This window comes from Balaenoptera borealis, assembly GCF_965194805.1.
Source record: "Balaenoptera borealis genome assembly, chromosome: 8".
NCBI classification, from domain to species: Eukaryota; Metazoa; Chordata; class Mammalia; order Artiodactyla; family Balaenopteridae; genus Balaenoptera; species Balaenoptera borealis.
This window is the reverse complement of record NC_138865.1, coordinates 18501152-18525225: the sequence shown is the minus strand read 5'-3', so window position 1 is coordinate 18525225 and position 24074 is coordinate 18501152. Positions and strand designations below refer to the sequence as shown.

Here is a 24074-nt window from a genome sequence, read left to right as displayed (position 1 = left end):
CTCTCTTAAGCCCCCCTGGCTTAAGTCCTAAAAATTTCTGCCAAATAAAACATAACTCAACTTTTAGGTTGTGAATAATTTTTTAAGTCCACAAAGGAATCTCATATTAGACCTTTAAAGTCTCTTTAGGCTAAGAAGCTAAGTCAAGGACTTGTCTAATTGTGTCCTATTACAAGGAGAACAGATTTTTATTGTTTATATAAATACTTGTGTTGCCATGAAAAATAAGGATATTTAACAAGAGCTTCTGAATTCTGGAGGGATCAGATAGGGAGAAAAAGATAAATGTTTCAACTTTGTTTACAAAAGTATACTTTATTAAATCGCTGTAAGTTATAGGTAGCTTACGAGACAGGAGAAGAGGTCCTTTAAATCTGGAAAACAAAACATGAAAGAACCAGCAATGTTTAAATTAAATCATAAAAGTGATAATCATCTTCATCAGTTCATTCAGTCTCCTGTTAATTCTTGTTTTGCTTCATCTTGGGTTAGCAGCTTTATGAATCAACCAGTTTTCATTAGAGTTTTATAAAGTCTTACCCAGTTCAGTGTTACAATCTTAAAGTTATCAGAAACGTACACTTTAGAGTACTTGTTTAGGACTCGGCGCTTTCACTGCTGGGGCCCGGGTTCAATCCCTGGTTGAGGAATTAAGATCCCGAAAGCCACCCAACGTTGCCAAAAACAAGACGGGGGTGGATTCCCTGGTGGTCCAGTGGTTAGAGTACTTGTCAGGGTCCTTTCCATGAATCTCTTTGAAGATGAAGCATTTTTGCCTGTAGTTGACTGTAAGTGCATTCAGAGAAGAATAGAGAATAAAAAATAACTGTCTGTGAGTGACGAAAGACTTAAAAACAGCCATGGATAAAATTCACCAAAAAATTGATGCAATTGAGAAGCAAATTGTTATTTTTGTGATGTATAATACTATAAAATAATAACGGAAATTATGACTGATAACATTACAGCAGGACATATCAAATTTTTAGGAATTTCATATAATTTCTGAATTACTTATATTAATAATATACAACCATGTAAATAAAATCTAAGAAAGTTAAACATTAGTTTTTGTTTCCCATATAACTTAACATATCAAATAAACCTAATAAATTAACATTTCTCTTTTATAAGGAGAGAGAACAACACTTTTGAAATCCTCCAGGCACCCTCTGGAAAATCCCAAAGTTAGTTTGAGGTCAAAAAGACTTCACTCAGAATTTGATTTTGGGAAGTGTGTCAAAAATATCAAAATGGGGCTTCCCTGGTGGCACAGTGGTTAAGAATCCACCTGCCAATGCAGGGGACACAGGTTCGAGCCCTGGTCTGGGAAGATCCCACATGCCGCGGAGCAACTAAGCCTGTGTGCCACAACTACTGAGCCTGCGTTCTAGAGCCCGTGAGCCACAACTACTGAGCCTGCATGCCACAACTACTGAGCCTGCACTCTAGAGCCTGTGAGCCACAACTACTGAGCCCATGTGCCACAACTACTGAAGCCTGAGTGCCTAGAGCCTGTGCTCTGCAACAAGAGAAGCCACCACAATGAGAAGCCCAAGCATCACAATGAAGAGCAGCCCCCTCTCGCCACAACTAGAGAAAGTCTGCGCACAGCAACGAAGACCCAATGCAGCCAAAAATAAAAATAAATAAATAAGTAAATTTAAAAATAAAATAACTTAAAAAACAAAAAGGTCAAAATGTTTAAGACACTTGATCAAATAGGATCACAGGTCACTGTGAAACAACACTTATTCATTCAACCAAAGTGACAATTAAAAGATTTCAAAGGCAAATACAGAAAGTTATATACAACTGACCCTTGAACAACATAGAAACACAACCCTCCATGCAGTGAAAAATCCACATGTAACTTTACAGTTGGCCCTCCAAATCTGAGGTTCTGTATCCTTGGATCCAACCAACCTGGAATCGTGTAGTACCTATCTACTGAAAAAAATGTGAGTATAAGTGGACCCATGCAGTTCAAATCCATGTCGTTCAAAGGTCAACTGTAGTTGTAAAAAACCCTAGCTTTTTTAACAGAGAAGACTCAGTTTTCTTAAGTAATCAGTCTTGATAAAGACAACATGAAGCACAGGAAATTATTTTCATAAACAACAGAATCTTTGTTTTCTAGGCAGACTACTTGAAAAGTAAAGAAAAACCTTTCAGAGTCTTACCAAGAGCAGACTGAGTCTAATAAAACTTTGTCCTTTTAGCAGATGAAGGAACATTGTTTTAGTTTTACATAAGTACACTATTTATTAAAGCTTGTTTTTAAAAAAACCTTATAATATATCTATTCAATTTTAGCCAGATTTGACCTCACACATAAAATTTATTTTCCATAAACCTTCTGAAATTTTCTATATCCATTTAGGTTTTGTCTTATTTTTGTTTCTTTTCTTATTCTGGAACAACCAGTCATTTTTTTTTTAGACAACATTGCTCTCTTTTCCCTTAACAAAAACACATCCTATAATCCTTGCATACTCTTCATAAAAAAATATATCCCATTTTCTTCCCATACGTTGTATGCAGAGTTGTTTTCCTTTGCTAAGTTTAACTATTACTAATCTTTCCTTCCCAGTGAAAACTAGGAAGCAGGCAGTTGTGAACTGTTTATCACATATTAACATCCTGTAGTAAATTAGCAAATGTATAAATACAATCATTCCTCCGTGTCATGTGTCCTCGGGGGAATGGTTCCAGGACCGCCGTGGATACCAAAATCAGCAGATGCTCAAGTCCCTTATATAAAATGATGTATATTTGCATGTAACCTACACACATTCTCCTGTATACTTTAAATCATCTCTAGACTACCTGTGATACCTAATACAATGTAAATGCCATGTAAATAGTTGCCAAAATGTGGCAAAATCAAGTTTTGCTTTTTGGAACTTTCTGGAATTTTTTTCTGAATATTTTCAATCCGCAGTTAGTTGAATCCATGGATGCAGAACCCAAGGATACACGGTGCCAACTGTACATAATTATAAAAATGTATACTTCTTAGAAACATGTTTTTCATAGCATACTTTTTTTAATGTGGCAAATGACATATTTATTAACAGACCCGGATACCCATTGTCTCTCTATAAAAATTAAAAAGCCAAAAGTAGATAAACTTATCTTTATGTTTAGTGATCAACATCTCAGTATACTATCTTATTTGGATATGACCTAGATATTCAAAGTATATCCATTATTTAGTTAAACTTAGTATAAACTTTTATCTTATTTAAATTTATTTAAGTTATTTTTTCTTAACAGTTATGCTTAGATTAGACATCAAACAGCTAACCATCATCTTAAGTTATTTTTCTGGCTGACAATTTTGTAATATAGAGATAGCATGAGCTAATTTAACTAGTAAACCCAGGTAGAAAAAGTTGTATGTTTGTGCTATACTTAATGCTGACAATTCTGAAAACATGCCTGTTTTATTAAACTAACAAACTTAAACTAGTTTTTATTTATCCAAGATTATCCCAGATCATGTGAACTTAAAAAATATTTGAGTTAGATTCTATATTTCTGTTTTTTACGAATACTTCATACGAGCACTTAGTCTTCTTTTAGCCAATTAAATAGAACGCTTTTAAAATTATCACATATACATAATATAGATACTTACACAGGTAAACATATTGACAGACACAAACAGAGACCTTATAGCTTTTATTTAAAAATTTTAGGGACTTCCCTGGTGGTCCAGTGAGTAATACTCCCCGCTCCCAATGCAGGGGGCCCAGGTGGATCCCTGGTTAGGGAACTAGATCCCTCAAGCATGCCACAAGGAAGATCCTGTGTACCGCAGCTAAGACCCAGCACAGCCAAAATAAATAAATAAATATTAATAAAAAATAAAAATTTTAGCCATGTCACAGGTACAATAATACAAAACCCAAAAGAATAGCTGGATCCAAATTGTGTTCCTGGCCACTGGACTAAGCTAAGGTTACCTGCTCAGATGACCAAAGTTTTTTGCTAAAGATTGTTGTTTGTATGCTGTAAGGATTCTTTTAGAAAAGGTAGTTTTGGAAACATTCTGTCTTTTAGAAGCTTCTGCATACCAAGCAAAGAATGCATTCTATTGTCTCTGAGAAGTTTGAGATCCTCTTTTCAGGTAGACTTGTCTAAGTTGAAGTTTCCCCTAAAGTGGCCATTACAATTCCAAATTATCCAAAAGTTCACTCATTTTCCAAAAAGGCACAAGTTCCTGGTCCATAGTGGGTATACATATAGGAAATAGGAATTTTTGAGGACAGTGGAGCAAGAGTTTTAGACCAGGTAGAACCCATCTTTGCCTTTGGATTCCCTAAAACAGATCATCTACAGGAAGCCCTGTAATCCTACTGCTCCCTAAAACCCAGGGAATCACAGGTTTCTCCCCTTACAGACAAAAGGGTGATTTACCAAGAAGCTTCAACAAACAAAATACAGGTATGCACAATAAAGTCAGAGAGTTCAAAACTCAAAGAGCATGAAGCTGGGACCCAAGAGAAACCCTTACCCTCTGAAACCATAGTGGAATACTTGCTTGCCCCTTCCGAGCTTCCAGTAGTTTACAGCAATCTTTGGTGTCCCTTGGCTTGTAGACGCATCTCTCCAGCCCTCCACCTTCACATGGCCTTTTTGTGACACCAGTCACATTGGATCATGAGCCCATCCTACTGCAGTATGGCTTCATTTAACTTAACTAATCATATCTGCAATGACCCTACTTCCAAATAAGGTCACATTCTGAGGTTCTGAGAATCAGGACATCAACATATCTTTGTTGGGGGGACATAATTCAGCCCATAACCCAAGTCTAGAGGAAGAACAGTTACTTCAAGGAGGAGGATTGGAAGAATCTGTAGGAGAATGGGCCCAAGAAAGAGGTGGTAGATGGTGGGCCCAAGCAGGTTGGGGAGAGGGAATAGCAAGCATCTCAATTTGGCTTCAGTGGACATTTGTCAGGAGGGTGGATGGAGAGGATGATGGAAGGTGGGTTGTGCCAGCTCACGCAGGGCACTGGATGCCCGGGACGCTTAATGATGATGGTGTTTTATTCAATGCTGTATGCCAGGCACTTTGTTACCTATTTAATGTTGGCAGGCATTACCTATTTTATGTTAACTTATTAAATCCTCCAAAAAGTCCCATAAAGTATTGTAGAAACAAAATAATATATGTAGTTCCTCTCTTTGAAACAAAAAAGTGTGAAATCAGAAATGTGGACTTTTGTTTTATTAAAACGAGAAAGAGTGAAGCCCCAAAGTACTTTACTTGTTCAGGTACTGAGGCTTCCCATCTCTAACCCCATTCTCTCTGCTGCCACCCCCCACAGAAGCAGGACAACCCGAACGCTTCCTTTCTGAGCCTCCTGCAGGCCTGGCCAGTGGCACTTAAGGCTCTTCCTGGAATCTTCCTCTCTGTGATACAAAAGGAATAAGAAGAACCCCCTGTCTGGTGCTTACCTATCTCCAGAAGGCTTGCAGACAGCTTATAATAAAAATAAACCCCTATCTCAGCAGTTTTCAACGTACGTTCTCCAGAACACTGTGTGACCCAAGACCTTTTCAGATGGCTTGCAGGGTGGAAACTGTTTTCACAATAACACTAAAATGGTATTTGCCTTCACTATATTGACATTTGCCCGAATGGTACAAAAGCAACAGTGGGTAAAACCACTGGTACAACCTAAATCAAGCCAGTGGCACCAAACGGTACTTAGTAGTAACCATATTCCTCACTTACATGCATTCACACAGTTTAAAAAAAGTGTTTCACTTAAGAATATTCATGATGATGCTGTAAGAGTTATTAATTTATTAAATCTCAAACTCTGAGTACAAGTCTTTTGCATTCTGTATGACAAAATGGGAAGTTTGCATAAAGCACTTCTGCTGCATACCAAAATACTATGGTTTTCTTGAGGAAAAACACTGTGCAATTGTTTGGCTAGCAAGCCAAACTAGCCACTTTTTCATGGAACATCATTTCTTCCGGAAAGAACAATTGGCAGATGAACTGAATATTTAGACTTGGGCATTTGGCAGACATTTTCTCAGAAATGAATAAATGGAGCCTATCGATTCAAGAAAAACAACTGACATTACTTGTTGCCTGTGATAACATTCAATCTTTCAAGCAAAAATTAAAATTTTGAAAAGCTTATACCCAGAGCCATGAGCTCAACAGGTTTTCAGTCATTAAAACACTTGAGAGCTTGGTGGTGATATTAACAAATGTGATTTGCTTCATGTTGTATAATAACTAGGTCAAAATTTGGAAGTTCTGTTTAACTCAGTGAACCAATATTTTCCAAGGGGTCAATGCATAGTCATATAAATCCATGCACAGATTTACCATGCACAGATCTCTTCAAAGTACAAGATGCTCTAATTGACTGTAGTGTAACAGAGGATAAAAAGTCCATCGATAAGATTTCAGATTGCACATCGCAGCTAACCTTTAAGAAGCTACCACTTGTCAAGTGTTGGTGTAGTATCAAAGAAGAATATCCGCAACTATCTGAAGGCTCTAAAAATTCTCTTCCCTTTTCAAACTACAGATCTACATGAGGTTGGATTTTCTTCATATACTTCAACCAAAACAACCTATCACAGCAGATTGAATGCCAAAGTAGATATCAGAATCCAGCTATTTTTTATTAAGCCAGACATTAAAGAGATTTACAAAAAGACACACAGTGACGCTCTTCTGCAAACAAAATAATTACTGGTAAAACATCATTTTTGTAAAAATATGTGCGTTAACATGTAATGGGTTTATTAGTGTTATTTTAATTGAATTAATATGTAAAAAAAATTAAGTTATTATTTTGAATTTCTCATACAGTAAATAGTAATACTTCCAACCCACATGAATGAAAGATCTTTGTCATCCTCAATAGTTTATAAGAGTATAAAGGATCCCAAGAACAGAAGTCTGAGAACACTGCTCTTGTTCAAGGTCACTGCTGGCAGGAGGTATCTGTTACGTACCACAGAAGCATTCATGTTTGTAAGCGGTGTTGGAAACACCTTCTCTTCTGCTAATCAGAGAAGCTAAAGAATACAGATTTTTGATGATCCAGGGCTAGTCATGATGAAGTAGACAATTCTACTAATCGAATTGAAGAAATAGAAATAAGACTTAGTTTAACTATACTCTCTTGTTCCAAGGACACATTTTTCTGCTGTGATGACTTTCCCCTTCATCTTAAAGAGATCCACGTGTTTCTGCTGTTTCCACCTGTACACAAACCTTTAATGTCTGTGTGGTTGTCTAGGAATTGTGAACTGTATTTTACAGAATTATGTTAAGTTACAAAATACACCTGGTATAGATGATATTGATTGCTTTAAAACCACTCCTTAATTGCTTCAGATATCATTACACTGAGGCTGGACTTTCTGGGCTCCTGACACCATTTCCCAGGCCCCATGGGCCTGACCTCAGCACCCACCTGCTAGCAGCACCTGTGCCTCCCCTCTGCTCCCAGGCGGGCCTTCATGTCCACTCTAGGCCATGCTGCCCATTGAGAGCACTTTCCTCACTTCCAACGTGCTCGGTGATTCTTGGTCTTTCTATTTCAAGATAACTGTAATCTAAATAGGATTTGGAGATGGTTCAATGCAGAGACAAAACAGGAAGAAAAGTTGTGACTCCCCAGGAGTACGGGTGCCCCATGCTCAGTGGCCAAGCAGAACTGAGGGTCCTCACACCGATTCACAGCACAGAGGGGAACCCAATGAACCAGAAGTCTCCCCACAGCCTCAGGGAACCCCCGACAGTGAGGGCCCCTTCCCCTGGGGACTCAGGCTTGGATAAGCCAATGCACCCAGTCGGGTTTCTCCACTCACATTTTCTCTTTCCGATTTCATGTTATCTTTTTTTAACTTGTCTATTTCTATTAGTTGGTTTAAATCCCTTCTGGAGCGAGGAGGGAGGGAGATGACTGGTCTGTGAGCTTGCTGGTGACTTAATAAAGAGCCGGCAGATACACACTACTGTATATAAAATAGGTAAACAAGGACCTACTGTATAGCACAGGGAACTATATTCAATATCTTGTAATAACCTACAAAGGAGAAGAATCTGAAAAAGAATATATATATATATATAACTGAATCATTTTTGCTGTACACTTGAAACATTGTAAATCAACTGTACTCAGTTTGGGCAGGGATGGAGAGAAGTATATCCAGATCTCACTTTTAGCATTCACTAAGAATCCCCATTTCACCAACCTCTCAGGTCTCTGCTGAGGGCTCTTTCAGACAGACATTGGGAGAGCAGTTGGCCTGACTAGGGTGAGTAAGAACAGGAAGCTTGAACACAACAGCTACAATGTTTGCTCTCACTCAGCCCTCACATCCGCCTATGGACGAGGCTCTGTGTCCGTCCAAACTCGGAGGCCTCAGGAGCTAGCATTTGAATGAGAAAACCATAAAACTCTTAGTCCTGCTCATCTTTTTATCAACATCCAACACTAAGCAATCATACCCAGAAGCCAATGACATCCACCATTAAGGAAAATTGTCTTCAAGTCTTAACTAACAAAGTCAAAGACAAAGGCAAATGTTTTTTGTAAAATCTTCTCAGCCCAACCTCTGACATGTAGGGACAACAGCACCTGGCAGCTACCGATAGCTTCTGGTATTCTTTCTGGCCCCTCCATGGATTTTTTTTCTTATCTCATCCACGTGTCTCTTTAAGCTTTTACTGTAAAGAAGAAAAGGGATTTGGAAAACCACACAAGACAAATGTGCAGCTTAAGATAAACACCCCCACAGAGGCCACGACACAGCTTCGTGGCAGCCCAGGGATGCCCACCAGGCCTCTCTCCCTTCCCAGGAAGGAGACAGAAGTGTCCTGGTGTCCCGCTGGCTCAGGGACTGCTTGCAAGGGGAGGGGGTGCTCCTCCTATGCCCCCGGCCTTCCAGGGGCCCAGCGTGCTTGTCCTTCTTCCCGCCGGCCACACCGAGAAGGGAGGATGCCATCCACTGTTAGAACAAACATGATTTGGGGGCTCAGTGTAGCCGTGCAGCGAGCGCCATCCTGACACACTGGCAGAGGGTGGATCTCGGAGTCTGGCGAGAAAAAGGAGTCCAGTGGCTCTTGGAGGCAGCGGGATGGCCTCAGACCAGCTTTAGAATAATGGACGTTGGTAGGGCAATGGCTACACAACTAAAAATATGAGTTTCCCAACTTGCTGCCTTTAACTCGTGCAGGAATAAGAGTTACTAACCTAGTGCAGTAACCAGACTCTGACAATAGTTGCCTGTAGGCTGTCTCCAGGCCCGAGCTGGGTCTCTGCCGGGGCTCCCACCAGCTGGGTCCAGGACCCAAAGTTAGGAGACGCCTCATTTTCTTCATCTTCTAAGCCTCAAGGTAAGTTTTGCTGGAAGACACTTGACCAGCTGTTCTTAATTGATAAGGGGCTTAAGCTGCCCATATGTTGTTGATGCAGGGATACTATCTGACACATTTTTATCCCAAATTACAGCTCTTGTAAACTACGCTCCTTTTTTTAAAAAAAGAGAAATCACATGCATCTGCCTTTCGGTTTTCTGGCATGATGAGCCTTGCACTTGCTACAAGTGCCGGCTTAAGACAGTGTCATGGTTAGACGGTGAACGCTGCAAAGGCGGCTGCCCCCTGCTGGGGGCCATGGCCTCTGTGGGGACATTTCTCCAGCTGAGCCACCTTTACAAACTTGCCTATTTCAAAGTCATATCCAAACACAGTCTACAAGGTTGCCGGAGAGCAGCTCGGAGATGACATCACCCCTAATTAGCAGCTGAGAGAGGAGGGCATGAAAAACAGGACGATGCAGGTACAGGGAAAAAAAGATGCTCGAAATAATTTCTATCCTATTAAATTGTTGAGGCTGAAGTCCAATTGGTCTATTTTGTCATTTAGGATCTCTGTTGCCTTATTGATTTTCTGTTTGGAAAATCTGTTCATTGATGTCAGTGGGGTGTTAAAGTCTCCTACTATTATTGTATTCCTATCAGTTTCTCCCTTTATATCTGTTAGTATTCATTTCATTTATTTAGGTGCTCCAGTATTGGGTGCATATATGTTAATGAGTATAATATCCTCTTCTTATATTGATCCCTTTATCATTATATAATGTCCTTCTTTGTCTTTATGGACTTTGTTTTAAAGTCTATTTTGTCTGATATGAGTATTGCCACCCCAGCTTTCTTGTCATTTCTATTTGCATGAAATATCTTTTCCCATCCCCTTTCAATCTGTGCATGTCTTTCACCCAGAAGTGAATCTCTTGTAGGCAACATATTGTAGGTTTTTGTTTTCTTTTTTTTTTTTAATTTTGATTTTAGAGTATTTTATATTTTTATTTATTTATTTATTTGGATGGACATAGTGGTTCTTTTTTATTTATTTATTTATTTATGTATTTATTTTTGGCTGTGTTGGGTCTTCGTTTCTGTGCGAGGGCTTTCTCTAGTTGTGGCAAGTGGGGGCCACTCTTCATCGCGGTGCGCGGGCCCCTCACTATCGTGGCCTCTCTTGTTGCAGAGTACAGGCTCCAGACGCGCAGGCTCAGTAGTTGTAGCTCACAGGCCTAGTTGCTCCGCGGCATGTGGGATCTTCCCAGACCAGGGCTCGAACCTGTGTCCCCTGCATTAGCAGGCAGATTCTCAACCACTGCGCCACCAGGGAAGCCCATAGGTTTTTGTTTTCTTTAATCCAGTCTGCCTTCTGTCTTTTGATCAGGGCATTTAGTCCATTGACATTTAAAGTAATTATTGATAGATATGTACTTATTGTCATGTTAAACCTTGTTTTCCAGTTGATTTTGTAGTTCTTCTACAAAACTTATTTTTTGTTTTTCCTTTTGTGGTTTGATATGGTTTTCTTTTTTATTATGCTTGAGTTCCTTTTTGGTTTTTGTGAATCTATTGTATGTTTTTGATTTGTGGTTACCCTGGTTTTCAAGTATGTTGACCCTTAACTATATCTACTTGCTTTAGACTGATAATACAAGTTCAAACACATTCTAAAAGATCTACATTTTTTATTCCCCTCCCTCACATTTTTGTGATTTTGATGCCCTATTTTACATCTTCATGTTCATCCTTTTGCTGTTAATTGTAGTTAAAATTGTTTTTACAAAAATTTTTTTATTGTTTTTGAATCTATTTACTGGCCTATTTAAGTGATCTTCAATCCTTTTATATATTTGACTTTCCTATTGTGATTTTCCCTTTCCTATAGATTCTTGCTTCTTTTCTATTTAGAGAAGACATTTCAATATTTCTTTTAGGGTAGGTTTAGTATTGTATTATTTTAGTTTTTGCTTGTCTGAGAAATTCTTTATCTCTCTTTCTATTCTAAATGATAATCTTCCTGGGTAGAGTATCCTTGGTTGCAGGTTTTTCTCTTTCAGGGCTTTGAATATATCATGCCACTCATTTCTAGCCTGCAAAATTTCTGCAGAGAAATCAGCTGAGAGCCTTATTGGGGTTCCCTTGTAACTGACTCTTTGTTTCTCTCTTGCTGCCTTTAGAATCCTCTCTTTATTTTTAACTTTTGCCATTTTACTTATAATATTTATGTCTTGGTGTGGGTCTGTTTGGGTTCATCTTGTTTGGGACCCTCTGTTCTTCCTGTACCTGGATATTTGTTTCCTTCTTCAAGTTTGGGAAGTTTTCAGCCATAATTTCTTCAAATACATTTTTGATCCCCTTCTCTCTCTCTTCTCCTTCTGGAACTCCTATTATGTGTAGGTTTGCATGCTTTACATTATCCCATAGATCTCGCCTGTTGCTTTCATTTGTTTTTCATTTGTCTTTCTGTGTGCTGTTCTGATTGGGTGATTTCCATTATTCTATCTTCCAGATCACTTATTTGTTCATCTGTGTTATTTAGTTTGCTATTCACTGCTTCTAGATTGGTTTTTTATCTCAGCAATTGAGCTGTATAATTTTGATTGGTTCCGTTTTATAGTTTCTAGTTCCTTGTTACAGGGATCTGCATTTCTATCGATAATCTTTCCTATTGCCTTTAGCGTTTGTATTACCTCCTTTTTGAACTCAGGGTCTAGTAGACTGGTGAGGTCTGTTTCATTATTTGTTCTTTCATGGGATTTCTCTTGTTCCTTTAATTGGGAGTGGTTCTTCTGCTTTTCCATTTTACTTAACTTCCTCTGCCTCTATGACTTTAGGAGAAACAGTTATCTACTGTGGTCTCGAAGGGGTGTTTTTATGTGGGACCATCCCTGTGTAGACCGTGTGAGTCCAATATTTTTGGTATGGATACCAGCCACATCTTTTCTCAGTGTGTGCTGGCCATTATCCCCTTGATAGTGGGTGTAATTGGTGTTGTGGTGTCCAGAGCCAGCACTGGATGTTTGGCAGGGCCTCCTCTTCGCTCCATGGCTATCACAGCCCTGTTGGGGGCGGGCTCTGCTCCCCAGTTACTGGAGTAGAAGCCCTGAGGATTGGGTTCAATTCGGCTCTGTTGCCCTTGACTTCACGCTTTGTCCCAAAGGAGGTGAGTGCTGAAGCAAGTGAGGTCCCTGCGGTCACAGCAAACCTATTCACCACCTGTGCAGAAGTCCATGGTTCTGCCCAGAAGCAGCCCAAGGTCACATCCCTTTCTCCATTGTGTTTCTCCTAGACCTAGTGCTAGGCTGGTGCTGGGGGCCAGAGCGCTGTAGCTGCAGGAGTTGAAGTGGTTGTGCTGCCGCCTGGGACCTGGGCTGCCTCCCAGCTCCGGCGCCAAGCCATAGTGTGGGGTGGGCGGGACCGGAGCACTCCTGCCAGGAAAGGAACTGCTGCATATTCCTCCCCAGAGGCTGTCCGCCCAAGACGTGCGTTTCTGTGGTACCACCCAGTGTGCATGCCGGCAAACTCTGCCACTGCTGGACCTGTGCCCCACTGTGCACATGCTGACAATGGGCTCCAATGGAGGACCACACCCACCATTCATACACTGGCAATGGGCTCCGAGGTTTGGACCATTACCACACCCCAGGCCCTCCAGGCTGTCTCTGCACAGCTAAACCAAGTTTTCTCCCAGGGCCCGTCCACCTGAGACTCAGTGCCTAGCTGCTGCTGGCACTAGCAGTCCTACCAGGCATGCATTTCAGGCTGGGAAGTGCGGCAAGGTGGCGGCCAGTCTCCCTCCACCCTGATCGCTAGCAAGCTGGCACGCGTGCACTCTTTGAGAGCAAAGTTCAGACCCCTCCAGCCCCTCTGTCTGTCCCAGCGGACCTCCCAGCAGGCAAGGCAGGTCCCTAGGGAGAGTGCCTGTCTGTGTGGACTTTCCCTCTATGTGCTCATCCTCTTACCCAGGGTCCTACTGTCTCTCAGAAAGACTTGAGTTCTTGGGACAGGACCAGGAGTGGACAAGATGCCTGGGATTGCAGCACCCACTGTGCTATCAGACTATAGCTAGAGTCAATCATGGAGGAAGGCAGAGGCGGCCCTGGAGTACTACACCTCATCACCCCGCCCCTTCTAAGAACCTTCAGTTATGGGAGGTAATCCATTCTCGTTCGAGCCAATGTTTTCTATCACTGTTGCAGAAAACAACCTGTGTGGTGTTTTGTCTAAAATTTCTATCTTGTGTAAGGTATTTTGGCAGATACTTTTCCTACTGTATGTGATGAAATCACAGGGAGAAGAGGCAGTTCGGAATCATGATTCGACAGGTGGTCTAGTCGGACCTGCAGAGCCTTCGCCCCTTCCTGGTTCACTCTGGTGGGGGTCACACCCACTCCCTGTGACAGCCCCTTAAAGAGGCCCCTACTGGGGTAATCAGCCCATTTTAAAGGTGGAGATCTGAAGCCTGACTACCACGCCCTGAGCAACAGGGCATGAAGGCAGAGATGAGTCCTCCGTTAGGACATGAAGAGCTGACTGTTCAAACGATTTCTTGCTAAGATATGATTAGTTTCCAATGAGAGATCTAGAGTTCCTCATGTACATTACATGAGGCTTGTTGGCTCAAGGCACCTGTGTCTGCTCTCTCCACAGACTTCACAGCTACAGGGTCCTTCCAGCCTCTAAGAGCACGTGGTGAATGGCTGGCAGTCTCTGGTTGTCGCTTCCCTGTAACCCCCACCACCGTTACACACACACACACACACACCACACACCACACACACACACACACACACAACACTCACCACACACACCACACACACACACACACAACACTCACCACACACACCACACACACACACACACCCCACACCACACACACACACACACACACAACACACACACCACACACACACACACACACACCCCACACCCACACCCACACCACACACACACACACACACCACACACACACACCACACACACACCACACACACACACCACACACACACACACACACCCCACACCACACACACACACACACACACAACACACACCACACACACACACACACACCCCACACCACACACACACACACACACCCCACACCACACACACACACACACACACCACACACACACACACACACCCCACACCACACACACACACACAACACACACCACACACACACACACACCCCACACCACACACACACACACCCCACACCACACACACACACACAACACTCACCACACACACCACACACACACACACATACACACACACACCACACACACACACACCCTCCCCACACCCACACCCACACCACACCCACACACACACACCACACACACACACACCACACACACACACCACACACACCACACACACACACACCACACACACACACCACACAACACACACACCACACACACACACCACACACCACACACACACACCACACACACACCACACACAAACACACCACACACACACACCACACACACACCACACATCACACACACACACACCACACACACCACACACACCACACACACACACACACACACAGGGCCCCGAGCTACCTTCCCTGCACCCCCACACTGTTCACCACTTGTTTTGCCAGAACAGAACAAATATTCTTATGTGGTCATTTTGCCTACAGAGGGTCCACTAAAACACAGGTCTTGAGCACCCCTCCCCCTGCCTTCCCCCCTGCAGAGATTTGGTCCACAGGCAATGGCTCTGTGAGCCGGGACCACTGTTTTCAGAACAAGCCAATGGGCAGCCCCATAGACCTCGTATGTAACTACAAATGGAAATCCTCGTGACACCCTTGAATGAAGTAACAAAATGCACGGAGGGCTCTCTGACAGATCATGAATACGTGGCATGAGGAAGTTGGAAAGCTTTTATCAGTAAGTGCTGACCTCACAAAGAAGTCTGTAAGAGAATTAAAACAGAGAAATACAAAGTGTGTGCGTGTGTATGTTAGAGAGAGGATACAGGACAAAAGCAGGTGTAGCTCTCGCTGGCCCCTCTCTGGCATGGCCTGAGTACACTGATAGTGACGATTAATTATACTGCCTGAGATGGTTGTTGAGACCAAACTTCACCCTGCCCGTCTATCCCATCTCGCATTCTTTGCCAGTCTCACTGCCCACCCTCCAGTTTCTCTAACATAATAAGCCATGTGCTTTCTCACCCCAGGGCCTTTGCACATGCTGTTTCACTAACCTTCCTTCCCCTTCAGGGCTCTGCTTAAATGCCCTGTCCCAGCAAGTCCACCTTCAACCCCTGGACCCCGTCAGGCCAGGTTAACTCATGCTGAGCACATTTCACACTGTGTAACCAATTAGCATAGTTGTATGTGTGGTATATCTTTTATAGTATATATAACCACATAGTGTGGCAGGATAGTTAGTGTTACTAGTAGTTTGAGTCTATCCTCCCCTGTGGGCTGCACGCTTTGCGAGGAAGGGGCTGTGGCTCTCCTGTTCAGATTTGGGCCCTGGGTAACTGGCATGAACCTTCCATGTAAAAGTAAAAACCCACCCTGCCACTCACTGGGCTGAGAGGGCAGCCCCAGAAGACCAGCTGCAGAATTCATAAGAAAAGCACTTCTCACAGGACAGCTGTGCCCTGTCACGACGACACCCTCTGTGAAGGACTGCTGCTGTTCCCACTGAGAAGCTTGAGTCTCTAAAATCCTAGACTGTCAGACACTTGCCGTTTGGAATGAAAGCTGTGAGAATGAAGCAGCCCATGATCCCCAAGGGACTTGGGTCTCTGACTCAGGGATGAAGCCCAGATGTACAACCCAGGTGCACAGCTTCACACAAGGGGTCTCTGGACACACGTTCTTGCAGTTCCCAAGGAGGTCTATACAGTTCTGCAGGACAAGCCTATCAACCCACAGCTTCATTCCAATTTCACCTAAACTCCATCCTTTACAAATCCTAAAAAACTCTTTTCCTTTATTGGTAAGATGCCCAAAAACTCCTTTGGTAAGCAATCAGCTCACTGTAACAGGTCAATGAACCAGAGGCCAGTTTGGTCCCCGGAGGTCCCAGGCGAGAAGACACATTGATCTGAAACAGAGCGTGGTGCCTCCTGACAGCCGGTGTGTTGTCCACGTCCCCAGCACTTGGGCCAGTAGACTCCACGTGGTGACCAGGGCTGCAGCCTCTGTCTTCTCCAGGTTCAATCATAGACATTTTAAAAATTGAGATATATGTCACATACTGTAAATTCACCCTTTAAAAGTGAACTTTTATTTCAGTGGGGTTTTTAAAATATATTTACAAGGTTGTGCAATCATCACCACTATCTAGTTCCACAACATTTTCATAGTCCAAACACAGATCCCCAAGACCCCCTGAACAGTCACTCCCCATTCCCACGCAGCCCCTGGCAACCTCTGATCTGCTTCCGGTCTCTATAGATTTGCCTATTCTGGACATTTCATAGAAATGAAAACTTATGACGTGGCCTTTGTGTCCGGCTTCTTTCATTCAGTATAACGTTTTCAAGGTTCATCCAAGTTGTAGCATGTACCAGTATTTCATTCCTTTTGTGGCTGAATAATATTCCTCTGTATGGGTAGACTATATTTTGCTTATCTCGTCATCAGTTGATAAACACTTGAGTTGTTTTTTTTTTTTTGGCTATTGTGAATAATGCAGCTATGAACATTTGTATACAAACTATTGTGTGGACACATGTTTTCATTTCTCTTGGGTTTAAACCTAGGAATGGAAATGCTGGTTCATGTGGTAACTCTGTTTATCATTTTGAGGAACTGCCAGACTGTTTCCCAAAGCAGCTGCACCATTTGCATTCCCACCAACAGTAAACGATGGTTCTAGTTTTTCCACATCCTCACCAACACTTGTCGTTTTGACTAGAGCCACCTTAGTGGGTGTGGAATGAGTGTGACTATATTATTCTTGAGTAAATAGGTTTCCCGTCTTACTATCATACCAAAATTCAAATGTCCCTTTAAGAACACACAATCCTGACGCATAATCACAAGCATGTCCAAGTGCCCTTCATGCTGTGGCCTGAGAGCTGTGTATGCAGCGGATACGTGAAGCAGATCCAACCGCTTCCTACCTGCGTGACCTTGGGCAAGTTATTTATCATCTCTCAGCCTGAGTTTCCACATCTATAAAATGGAGATGGTAATGTCTATTGGGAGGATTTAATGAGATACTATATGTAAAGTCTCTAGAAAAGTGTCTGGAAAATAAGAAGCTACTGTGTTTCTCATTATCATTTTAATATAAATTGATACTACTGAGCTCCTATTAGCAATAGAGTGACTTAATTTGTTAGAGCAAATTAGAGAGACATAGTGATCCACTTACCATCATTTGATCTAACCAAGTGACCCACAGTCCAGAGACAATCTCTAAAGACAGCTGGCCAGGGAGGGGCTGAGGCTCAGATATCTGTAATCGACCTCAAAGTGTGGTGTTACAGGCTCCAACCAGCTGGGCAAGATGGGCACTGAGCACTTAGGATGAAGCCCAAAGGATAGAAAGTCACGCCACTGCATTCCCAGTGGTTTGCCGTAGCTCTCGGTAACCTATTTCCTGGGGCCTCCCTTGGGAACCCCAAGATTGGCCTTGGGGGCTGTCCGGATAACACATTCAGGGCAAACCAGGCTTTCCAAAGCCCTTTCCGTTTTCAGTCTCCGATTCTTCCCTCCTCAAGGCGGACTCATTCCCTCATCTGTGGAGGTTTCTTACCCGCTCCAGGCCTGGTGACCTGTTTCTCCAAAGTTGTAACTGTTCAGACCCTCTCGTGGATGGTAAAGCGCCCATCTTGGTGACTACTGCAGTTTATCCAACCAGCACGAGGGGTGTCACCATGTCACAAGCTCACTAGCCTTTGACCCTCAGAGCGGAGCAGAGGCTCCACACACCTCGCCATCCTGTCTCACAAATCACGGGGGGCCTGTGTGAGTCTTATTCACCTTGCCTAGGCTACCTCTCCCACGGTCTGGGGCCGCTCGGGCAGCCCAGGGTCTCCAGATTTCTCTGTGGAGACCTGTCTTCTACACCTCAGGCTACTCCGAGGGCAGCAGCTGCCCCTGGAGCCGGTTAGAAGTGCAGACTCTCGGACTTCCCTGGTGGTGCAGTGGTTGGGAATCCGCCTGCCAATGCAGGGGACACGGGTTCGAGCCCTGGTCCGGGAAGATCCCACATGCCACGGAGCAACTAAGCCCATGTGCCACAACTACTGAGCCTGTGCTCTAGAGCGCGTGAGCCACAACTACTGAGCCCTCATGCCACAACTACTGAAGTCTGTGCACCTAGAGCCCGTGCTCTGCAACAAGAGAAGCCACCGCAGTGAGAAGCACGCCCACTGCAACGAAGAGTAGCCCCTGCTCACAGCAACTGGAGGAAAGCCTGCGTGCAGCAACAAAGACCCAACACAGCCAAAAATAAATTAATTAATTAAAAATAAAAATAAGTTTAAAAAATAATAATAAAATAAGTTTAAAAAAAAAAGATACTAGGTTTTAAAAAAAAAAAAAAAAAAAAAGAAGTGCAGACTCTCAGGCCTCACCCCACACCCGCTGAATCAGAATCTGCATTCACACTCCAGGAGAATCGTGCTCTCAACCTAATAGTTTCCAACCAACTGACAAATCTTAGAGCAACGCCCTGGGCAGCTGTTCTGCTTAAACAAAGGCCTTTAGTCAGGAACATTCTGTTTTCTGGGTGCCGAGTCCTCATCAGCATATCAGCCTGCGGCCGTCACCTCTCCTCACTGGCCTCCGCAGCCGGTCTACTCTTCCTCCCACCTGTGTGCTCACCCTCAGTCCCCAGAGACAGGCCTCCACTGCCTGCACGCATACACACTCACCCGCACATACATATGCTAACACTACCCACGTGTTCACGTGCAGCACTTGCATACACTTTACACGTGGATGTGTACACACACACATGCACATTTAAACACATGCCCGCATACCCACTTGAACATGCAGAGACACACATGCACACTTGTGTGCATACTTACACACTTGTGAGCACACACAGGACCCTGTTCTCAATCTCTGGGACCAGCTGAGAGAGGGAAAAATAAGATTGATTCCAACATACATCAAGACTCTCTGTAAAACCTGCGGGTAAAATACACAGCCCTCTCTCCTGAGAAAGATCAGGATTTTTCAGCCCGACTTTTGAGAGCCTGTTTTGTAAATCTGTATCTGTTGAGAAACAGTCAGTGGTCTGAATGAATGAAGATCAGCTGCATGCATGCTGACTGACAGGGTCAGGTCATGATCACGCTGGCAGGTGTGAGTTCGTGGAAGGACAGGAACCACCCCCTCTGCACTGCCCTCCAATAGGCAGGTGTCCACAACTGGAGAGACCCTTGACCTCGAGGTCTGCCCGTCATCTGTAAGATGAGACCACCCACCTATTTCAGTCTCTGCACAGGGTCCCTGCTGGCCCAACGGCAGAAACTGAGGCTCTCACAGTTCACTGGTCGAGGGCCCTTCACATCTGAACTGAAGCCCCCCCAAAAGTCACACTGAACTTATGGAGAGAAATGCAAGGGAGGCAGATGCCCACCTTTTTAAGGCATGGAATTTATTTTATGTACCAACGAACACATAGTACTTACCTGTACAGTTTACAGGACAGCAATGAGATGGACAACCATCCGTGTTAGGTTATGCTAGCGCCTCATCTGCACCGTCCACGACAGCAGATACAGGCCACACGTGGCTATCTATATTACAATGAAATAAAATTAAGAATTTAGTTCCTCAGCCCCACGAACCACGTTTTGGGTGCTCAGAAGCCACGTGTGGCTACTGCATTGGGCAGCACAGACAGAACATCTCCCAAGGTTCTACCGGACAGCCTTGTCTTGGATGGTCAGTGCAAGCTCAGCTTTCCATAGCACAGGCCTGATTGTTACTACAAGACACTCAAGTGGACCCATCTGTAAAATGGGAGTGATAATAATGCCTAGCCGTCAGAAGAAGTTATTGTAAGGATTTTATATCTTATATATGAAACACACACACAGAGCAACCAAGTTCCCAGCACGTACACACATGGTGTTCTGTTGCCTGACAAATCTGAGTTACTGCTATGTCTTAGTCCACTCAGGCTGCTGGGTGGCTTACAAACAAGAAATCTGCTCACAGTTCTGGAGGCTTTAAGTCCAAGATCAAGGCACCAGAAGGTGGGTGAGGAGCTGCTTCCTGGTTCACAGATGGATGACTTACTGCTGTCCACTATCACATGGAGGAAGGGGCAAGGGAGATCTCTAGGGTCTCTTTTGTAAGGGCACTAATCCCAACGGGGGGCTCCACCCTCATGATCTAGTCACCTCCCAAAGGTCCCACTTCCTAATACCATCACACTGGGCCTCAGGATTTAACATAGGAATTTTGCAGAGACACAGCCTGTAGCACTATGGGCTCGAGCTTCTGCCAAGTGTCTTAATGCAGGCACACATGGTTCTCCCTGGAGTCCTTACTTTGTCAGATGTTAGTAAGATACCTCTACTCTGTTAAAGGACTGAGGAAATCTAACTCTGAAATGCTTGCAACATTCCTGTCCTGCACAGGATTTCTCTGCCTTGGCTTCTTCCAAGATATTCTCCCAAAATCCAAAGCCAGAGCTGCTTTACCCTGGTAAGTTCTGCGTTGGCTTGTTACTCACTTGGAAAGGGTTTATTGCTCACCATTGTGTTGGTAGCCATCAGCAGACGAGGGGGTAAGTGATAACTGAGGGTCCATGACATCTCTCCACCAGAGTCTTCTCCAAGCCACAGGTTGCAAACTTCTCTTTCTAGGTCCCCCATCCACAAATCCAAACAACCTTTTATTCTTGAGAGACTTTCATTCAAAGATAAACTGGTAAAACTCATGTCTAGTAGCAACCACCAAGCAACTGTATTTCTAAAGACTTCTTTAGGATCAACTATCAAATGTGAATTTTTTTTTTAAATTAATTTATTTATTTTTGGCTGCGTTGGGTTTTCGTTGCTGCCCGTGGGCTTTCTCTAGTTGTGGCGAGTGGGGGCTACTCTTCATTGCGGTGCACAGGCTTCTCATTGCCGTGGCTTCTCGTTGCGGAGCACAGGCTCTAGGAGCATGGGCTTCAGTAGTTGTGGCTCGTGGGCTCTAAGAGCGCAGGTTCAGTAATTATGGCTCACGGGCTGTAGAGTGCAGGCTCAGTAGTTGTGGCCCATGGGCTTAGTGGTTCCATGACATGTGGGATCTTCCCGGACCAGGGCTCAAACCTGTGTCCACTGCACTGGCAGGAGGATTCTTAACCACTGCGCCACCAGCGAAGCCCTCAAATGTGAATTTTAAAAGACCATCTCAAGTTATCACAAAGTCACTGGGAGCAGGGGATGCACTTCTGGAGGAGGCTTTGCAATCCATCATGGCTGTGGGCCCTAGAGGACGAGAGGGATGGAGGCAGTGATTTATTCATTTAACCATTAATTCATTGTTGCTGTGATCAATTTTTCCAAAATAAAGACATTATTACCTAGGACAGATATTTGGCTTTATTCTTTTGTACATAATTTAGACAAGAATGTCGCTGATATTAAGAGAGACCAATACATCTACACGGACGTGAAATAAATCAAAGCAGTTTTGAAATGGCTACCACCCCAAGGTTTCTGAGACATGGGGCATAAAGAAAAGCACAGGCCAAGGTCAAAGCCACAGCTGCCACGAGCACAGAGGTGGATGTCGCCTGGTTGCCTCAAAATGTTATGTTCTTATGCTGTGCAAAGAAAGTAACCAGTTCCTAAGCATGAACATTCGTCTTCGTTACAGTGTAGGCATTCTTTTTAGGGCTTCAGTTTAACACTATAGATTCTCGAATACATGGCGCACACCAGAGGAAACAAAGCTCTCATGGCCAAGTGTAGTCGACATAACCTTGGGTTGCTCTCCCGTGTAAATGTGGCCATGTAAGAACGGAGAGCTAGTCCTCTTGGAGACTGGAAGGTATCTCTCTTCCTTTTGCATCTGGACCCAACTGTCCTTCTTGCCTGGATCTTGAAAGAGCAAGCACATCCAAGCCTGCGAGGAGATGGGGCACTGGAAGTCACTGCCATCAGGGTCAAGGCTGGGGCTGGCACTGGCTGACCACTAGCTTGTGAGTACAACATCCAGGCCAAGGAAACACCAGGAGAGCCGGGGCGGCTTGCAAAGGACATGCAAAATGCCCAAGGGGAATAGCGAGGTATTCCCAGTTATGACTGCGAAGTGGGAATCCCCTTGCAATGACAGCAACTGGAACTGGAATCTGACGTGGAGAAACTCATAAAGTAGCACATGCGGAAGTGGTTAGGCAACAAAAATGCAAAAAAAGCAATGCAATCTCTCTAGCAAAGAACTCGAATAGGAGAGACTTGTGAAATCCTCACAGATTCTTATCCCAAATAGCTTCCAGCAGGAACTCCCAGCTTGATACTCTGGTCCTCGAATAATCTCCCCCCTCTGAAGTGTTTTATTTGTTCTCCCTCAAAGTCCAGGTACGTTAGGCAGGAAAGGGTTAGACATCCTGTTTGCTCCCTTCTCTCGTCAGTGTGTCCACTTGTGCAAGGGTAGGAGGCAGCAATGAAGAAATGTACTGAGCCACACACATGTTCTGGCGGGGGAAGACATGCCGCCTGCCCACCAGCCTCTTGCCGGACTTTGATGAAACATTTTCCCACATGAATTTGCCCTGGTGTTGCGCTGACTTGTAGGATTGCCTCCATAGCTAATTTTTCCTCAAAAACTGCTTTCAGGGCTTCCCAGGTGGTGCAGTGATTGAGAATCCACATGCCAGTGCAGGGGACACGGGTTCGAGCCCTGGTCTGGGAGGATCCCACATGCCGTGGAGCAACTAAGCCCATGCACCATAACTACTGAGCCCGTGCGCCACAACTACTGAGCCTGTGCTCTAGAGCCTGCGAGCCACAACTACTGGAGCCCACGTGCCACAACTCCTGAAGCCCACGCGTCTAGAGCCCGTGCTCCACAACAAGAGAAGCCACCGCAACGAGAAGCCTGCGCACCGCAACGAAGAGTAGCCCCCGCTTGCTGCGTGCAGCAACGAAGACCCAACACAGCCAAAAAAAAAACAAACAAACAAACAAACTACTTTCACAAAACCCCCTAGGACCACAAATGTACATGAGACTAACATTCTCCTGTCCCTCGCACTATCACCTGTGTGCTCTGACACCTGCTCCAGCCAACAAATGCAGCATCCCAGAGCACATGCACACAGGTGTGCACAAACACAAGTCTGCATTCCACCCCAAGGTGGACTCTGGAAGGTTCCTCACTGCAGTGGGCTGAGCTCTGATGGAGGGATGTAGTGGCGAGACTCGAAGGGTGACAAGAAGGCGTTCTCGACCCAGCCTGAGTGACCTGGGTCCACCTCTCCACTTGCCTTCACTTTCTGAGGGCAGGCTCAGCCCCACAGCACGTAAGATGTGTTTAATTTCCAAACTAGCCTAAAGCAGAATATTTCCAGTAACGAGTCATTGGGAGTGAAAATAAAGTGTATAAGGTCTCATTCTCAGCTGCTTTTGCTTTTGGTATTCTTATCTTTTTGGTTTTGGTTTTTGGCTTTTCACACTCCCTTCTGGCCGCCTCTTCTGGTTCTGCCTTTCTCATGGGCCTACTCCCTCTTCCAGATTGAGCCTGCTCTCGGTCTCCGGAAG

General features: G+C 44.1%; 1 long non-coding RNA gene across 1 annotated transcript; it reads right to left on the bottom strand.

Moving 5' to 3' along the window:
- Nucleotides 1-15: 15 nt before the first annotated feature.
- LOC309633979 lies at nt 16-23173 on the bottom strand. The gene is made up of 4 exons (XR_014247804.1): nt 21078-23173; nt 20004-20111; nt 19395-19441; nt 16-374 (listed from the first exon to the last, which is right to left on the bottom strand). It is a non-coding gene; the product is annotated as an uncharacterized lncRNA (long non-coding RNA).
- Between the last annotated feature and the right edge of the window lie 901 nt (nt 23174-24074).